The sequence below is a fragment of the Cynoglossus semilaevis genome, chromosome 6 (genome assembly GCF_000523025.1).
Source record: "Cynoglossus semilaevis isolate Cse_v1.0 chromosome 6, Cse_v1.0, whole genome shotgun sequence".
Lineage (NCBI taxonomy): Eukaryota > Metazoa > Chordata > Actinopteri > Pleuronectiformes > Cynoglossidae > Cynoglossus > Cynoglossus semilaevis.
This window is the reverse complement of record NC_024312.1, coordinates 8,763,916-8,770,348: the sequence shown is the minus strand read 5'-3', so window position 1 is coordinate 8,770,348 and position 6,433 is coordinate 8,763,916.

Sequence of the window (6,433 nt, the reverse complement as noted above, 5' to 3'; positions counted from 1 at the left end):
AATATTTTAATTTAATTTAATTCTTCTTCATCTATGGACCTGGGAGGATAACAACAGTGGTGTTGACATATGCAAAATCTCAATCCAAACACAATCACGGTTTCACTCTTTACACACCTGAAAATGTCATTTTCTGATTAATACACATTACAAGCCTGAAGCTCCTGATTGTGTGGAACTGTTTGAACATGCAGATACTAATGCCCCGGAGAACGACGAGGAATAGAAACTTTAATCGACTTTTGATATTCTAAACAAATTCTTCGCTGCTTGTAACTTCACGTTTGTGTTACACCAGGGCTGTGACATCACCGCTGATGAGACGAAGAGTGGGAAAAAACATGTGAAACACAAAGTTTAAGAATAAAAAGCTATTAAGAGTTCAAAATGGATATACAAACTACGGGAGTGTTAACAGTTTACAAATGTAAAGAAAAAAAACGGAATCAGTGAAACTAATTAAACATGCTACAAGTAAGCATAGCATTTAGCTACACATGAAGTTCTGTACCAGCAACAAAAAACATTGTATTTTGAGGGAAAGTATCGCAAGAACATGAAGTGGATGGATAGATGGGTAGATTCTCGTTAAAGTTAGCTAATTTAGATGTTGTCGCCACCTTTTCTAAAACACTCTGACAACGCCATGGGGGCACGCCCCGCACTTTGAAAACCAGACCAACCCAATTGTTCTGTTTTTTTCTAATTCCATATAAAATCCCAAACTGCAATGACTGATTGGTGGAACCTGACCTGCTGATTCTCTACAGAACCAACCAAAGACTAACGGAGCTAACTGAGGCCGAACACGACAACAGCTGCAGTTCAATTAAATATATGACACTGATGAGAGGCACGAGACTCCAAACAGAATGTTAGATCCTTATTCAGACTAAAACAATGGGATGAGACGGCAACGGCTACACAATAACAGAGTGTGTGCAGATGAAGGATACGAACAGTTCGCCTTGTCTTTCTTCTGATGCGTACACAACCACACTCACCCCTTCCTCCCTCCTCCTCCTCCCCCACACAGATTGCTTCTTAAACCCTGTATTTCTGTTTTTCTTCTCATTCTTTTTTTCTTTTTTTTTTTTATTTTCCTTCTCATGCTTTTTTTCTTTTTTTTTTCAAATTTGCACAGCATGTGCTGCCGCGCCTCATCTTCAAAAGACCAGCAAATACAATCTTTTCACACCAGTGAAAATACATATACATGGCTGAATACAGTAGGAAAACAAGGCTGTGATCCGCCTCTACAGACGGCGTGATTGACAGGAGGGAGCTACAAAGAGGAACTCAAGCTTCAGCTTCACACATTAATTGTAGCCGGCGTTTAAAGGATGTTAACCTAATATATGTTCAATGCTCTCCTTCTCAAACGCCGTTCTGAGGAGTTGCTCTTCAAGCAAGGCGCAGTTGTGTGAGCCGTGCCGACGTGGATTTCTGGAGACTTGAAATACCTTTTTTAGTTCCGGCGTCACTGCACTAGAACAACAACAACACTCCCGCCAGCTGTTTATTGGGAACAAAATAAACTAAAATAACTTCAGTTTGTTTTGAATTGAAAGTCTTTCTAAATGAAAATAAACAGTGGTGCAGCTATGTGCTGCCGAATCTTCTGCTGCACATAAACAAGCACATATTTGCTTTGCATTCTGGGGAACAACAGAACGTGTTGTACACCTGACTGTATGTTACTCAGTTGTTTCGTCAGGACTTCTTTCTAACTCTGGACGCCACGCAGTTCATTATGACTGATGAAGGACTCCAGTTACAGGTCTATGCTAATGTAAGAACACAGGCTTTGGTGGAGAACTTTGTAGATGAAAGTAGTGGGGAAAAAAGAACAGTGAAGGCATCACTGAATCACATTAACAAAGGTGCGGTTACTTTTACTGACTCATAATTGTTCCAAATGCCTGGGAGATACACGGATGAGTTGACGGGTGCCAAAAAAAAAAGAAAAAATCCTGGTCCCTTGTTTTGCATAATACACAGCTTTGCATGGAGNTGCGAGTGATCTCGCCAGTGTCTCCAAGTCATTTTGTTTATCATTCAAATGAAAACCTTGTTCCATTATCCATGAGGGAGCGCTAATGTCCCTTACCCGTCCTTTGGTCCGAGCTGACAGCGCGGCACACGTCCACGCCACGGAGACAAAAGAGAGACGGGGACGGGTACAGAACAGGTAATTACCTCATACCTACACTCTCCCCTCAGCGTTCACGTTGCTGTGTATTATAATTAGGCCGTCCAGGACACAGACTGGGGATGCGTTGGAGGACTTTGATGAAAACTGAGGTGTCAAGCTGACATGAAGGGACTACAATCACAGAGCCTCACACAGCAGCAGCAGCAGCAGCAGCAGCAGCAGCAGCAGCAGCAGGACTTGTAGGGCTTCTGTGCCTTCCATGAAGCTCTATGTGATTGATTATTTAGTGCGAGGCTGCGCCCACAAAAATCAGTGTGAAGTGACTGCAAATAAAGTCAAATAGTAAGTGGGAGCGCAGGGTCTGATGGAAGGGAAGGTGGCGAGATGTTTTTGAACCAGAGTAGCCGAGGGCGAGCAGATCTTCGCACGTTCACACTCTGCCTTTTTAATATTTCTGCACGTGTTAATGATGTGCTTCCTATCCTTGAGTAAAGTTCCTTGTAGCCAGGATTTTTTTTTTACTAGAACCCCCCCCTTCCTCCATTTTTCCCCACATTCTCTTTGAAACCAGATGTAAGCATATATTTAGTCTCTGAGTTTAGAGGCTCACAGGCCAGGCCAGAAATGAACATCTCATTTTTTAAGAACAAGCATATTGATGGAACACGTTAGTAAACAGAAACCAAGAGGAACAGGGAGTGAAAGTGACAGAAGGATAATCACAAACAAAAGGATGTTTTTGGCTCCCATTTACTAACCCAGGTACCAATATAGTTTTAAAACAGCCTAAAACCAAAGGACAGAAATAAATAAACATGTGCAAATACTAGAAGCTGTAAAGGTATATTGGATATTTTTGTGTAAAATAAAATATTCATGATTGTAGAGAAACTTCAAACAGAACAAAAAAGCCCAAAGAATTCCACTGCAGTAGGCGGTTGTCATGTGACATCTAGGTGTTGGAGACAAAAATATCAAAGCAGCTGGTTTGATTTAACAGTCCTCACTGAGGTCCTCGTCTCTGCACACAGATATAATGAAGGCCTCTCATCACAGTTCTCCTGCCTCAGCACCGTGGCAGCCACAGTCAGTCACACAGCCTCAGGACACTGAGTGCACCTGCATCTCATATTCCAGCTCCACTTAAAGACACCGGGCCGTGAAGAACACCAAGTTAATCAGGCACAGGAACAAAGACCAAACCAACTTATTGTTTTTTTGTTTTACACTGTATAAAAAAAATATCTCATGGGCAGAACAACGTGCACAGACTGTGGAGTGTTGGTTTGCCGCTCAGAGGAGACACAGTCTGTCAATATAAAACTCTATCCTGCCCCAGTGGCTTTTACACCAAAGGTTTTACATATAACCTGCATATAAGTCTGGATTCAAACCTACAACTCTCCAGGTGAAGGACAACGGCACCACCCACTGAGCTACAGACCAGCCTGTGGACTGCAGGCAGGCCAGTCCATCACATACTGTACACTCTGATCAGTGAGAAATAAGGTGTGAAAACAAGATGTCAACAAGTGACAATTTTGCTGTAAGGCATTAGCGCTCACCGCCCTCCCACTGTGTAGACTGAAGTTTGGAAATGTTCCACTTGACAAAAATTGGGTTTCAGGGATTACTCATATTTTTGACAAGAGCATGTGTATATCTGTGATGGTGACGAGTCGAGTCAAGTCAAGCAGAAACGTTCTCCAACACAGCTCTGTCCCACATTCAAGTCTCAACAATCCTGCAAATGGAGATTCAGTCCAAGAATTCTCTTTTTGGACCAAATCTACGGGGCTTCTTTGAACCTGGCCACGAACTGAAATCAAGTTCCTTGTCAACATGCTTTTAGTTTTGGAAGAAAAGAAAAAGAAATCTTTGGAAAGGTTTCAAAACTTTTCCCACTCCAGTTTGGTTTGAAACGTGACATTTGACAAAGACATACTGGTGCAACTTGTCGAATTTGTAAACGTTGTGTCTTAACATATTTTTGTTACTAAAATGAAACATTTTTTGGGCGTCTTAGAAATGTTAGCGTCAAAGCAGTACGAAAAATGCCCTGGATTATCTTTGGTGGTTGAAAGTTAGAAAAGAGTGTGAATGCTTTTGTGTTCTGCTGTAAAAAAAATATTAACTTTTGAACAAAGACGTTGTAACAACCACTACCCCGTAGTGTATCTGGGAGCAGAGGTAGCCGATGAAAAGTGCTGCGTTCGGGCTCCCTCTGTCTCTGGGCACAGCTTTGATCAGTCCCACCTTCAGACTTATCCTGGAGGGTGCGCTGTACTTCTATTCTCCATGGCTAATCATACTTCCTGTCTTTGTAACGTTCTTGAGACAAAGCGTCAGATAGAAGCACAGGAACAGATTTGCCCCCAAAACCCGCTGCAGAGTAAAGCCTCTGGTTGTGCCGAGGCTCGTCTTATCCGGGAGAATTCCTCATGAATATTTTCACTGTTTAGCAGAGCTGGATCTCCAAGTCGGAGACAAAGACAGACTTTGGGAAGTTGGAGACGTCAGAGAACTTCATGTCACCTGACCAGGTTGTCTGAAGTGTATTTTTTTGGCAGCACAGGAGAGAAAACTCAGAGGTCAGAGGTCAGATCTACGAGGTTGGGTCTCAAACAGCCTGGAGGGAACGAGTTAACAAATCCATCCAACGTTCCAGGCATAGTCTCCGGGCAGAGACGATCTGGTCTTTCTGCCTTCTATTTCAGTGGTGACACTTTTCACCAGGAGACATGCTTTGTGTTATACAATTGGAAAGTCCAGAAAAGAGCATCTCTCTGCCACAGAGCACGGAGAATCCAAAGACCCAGAGAAGAATCTCTCTCTTCTCGGAGGAGAGCCAAGGCCGTCCTGGAGCTTATTTCCATATCCATGGCCACCTGAGGGAGGTCAGGCAGCTCAGGCCAACTTCCTCACAGAGGAAGGAACCGGTGGTGACGAGACTTCCAATACGCACTAAGGAATTAATTGCTATTTAAAAATACTGAAAATCAAAAAAAATAAAAAAATAAAAAACTTTTTTCATTTTGCTTCAAAGAATCCGCTCCCTGCTTTGCCCCGGGGTTAATTAACATGAACCAAACTGTGTTCAGATCAGAGAGAATGTAAAATCTCCACAGGTTAAGTGTCACATGGGAAACGTGTTGTCAGAAGAAAAGAGAAGGAAGGCGGTTTTTTTTCTCCCTCTCCGCATTGAAACCCAAATGAGATGGAGAGACAGAGACAGAGAGAGGGAGAGAGACAGACATTTGTAGACACCTTTTCAAAACTTTTGTCTCTTCCTGTCAGAGCTTCAGTGTCTGGATTCAGACAATTCTACGATGAGTTGATGAGGAGGACAGGAGGAAAGGGAGGGGGAAAAAATCTTTTCGCTCACTCTCTCGCCTTACAGGTTCATACCTCCCTCTTCACTTATTATATCATTACGTTCCGCTTTGGAGAAGTACACACACTTCCATAATGTGATGAGAAAAACATTGTAGGAGGGGAGAGAAGAAAAAGAAGAAAAAAACACATCCATTCCAAAGTTAATCATTGCTTTTAAAGATCTACTCATTGAAATTGAGTCTCCTCTCAGTTTATCCCCAAAGGGAGGAAAAGAAAATGACTTCATGATCCGCAGATATCCTGGACGGCAGGTGAAATTGTGTGGTTTCTCTCCGTCATAATTAACACAGGCTCCTCGTCTCTCCCTCTGGCTCGCCGCTGACATTTGGTTCATGCTCGAGTGTCTGCCTGGCTGATTTTAATCTCTCTCGCATGAAGGTGAGGCTGTGTTTGTGTGTGTGAGAGTGTGTGTGTAGGGTCCAGTGCCCAGTCGGACAAGGACATGCTGAGGGCCTGCCTTAGATGGGATTAAGCATGGTGACAATATGGATTAGAGACGCACTCACTCATCCCCGAGCCACCAACAGGTTGGAGGCTGCAAACCAAACACTGGAAAACAGACGTGTTTTTTTTGCGGCTGTGTGTTTGTGTTCTCCGGCCTCCATTATGTTAAAGGTCGTATCTCACTTCCCTCTGAATACATATTTTGACAATACGCCCCATTCATCACGCAGACCTCCACACACGCCGCGCAGAGTGACACGGCTCGGTGATTTACTCCGAGCTCCGCCGACGGAAAACACCCCGGAATGGTCACCTCGTCCGCCGCAGCCACAGGCCTTATTTTACATTATTACATTACGTATGCAAGGCTCCCAGTGTGGATAATGGATGAATCTGAAGCAAAGCAGTTTAATTACCCACCATCATTCTGTTTCACCT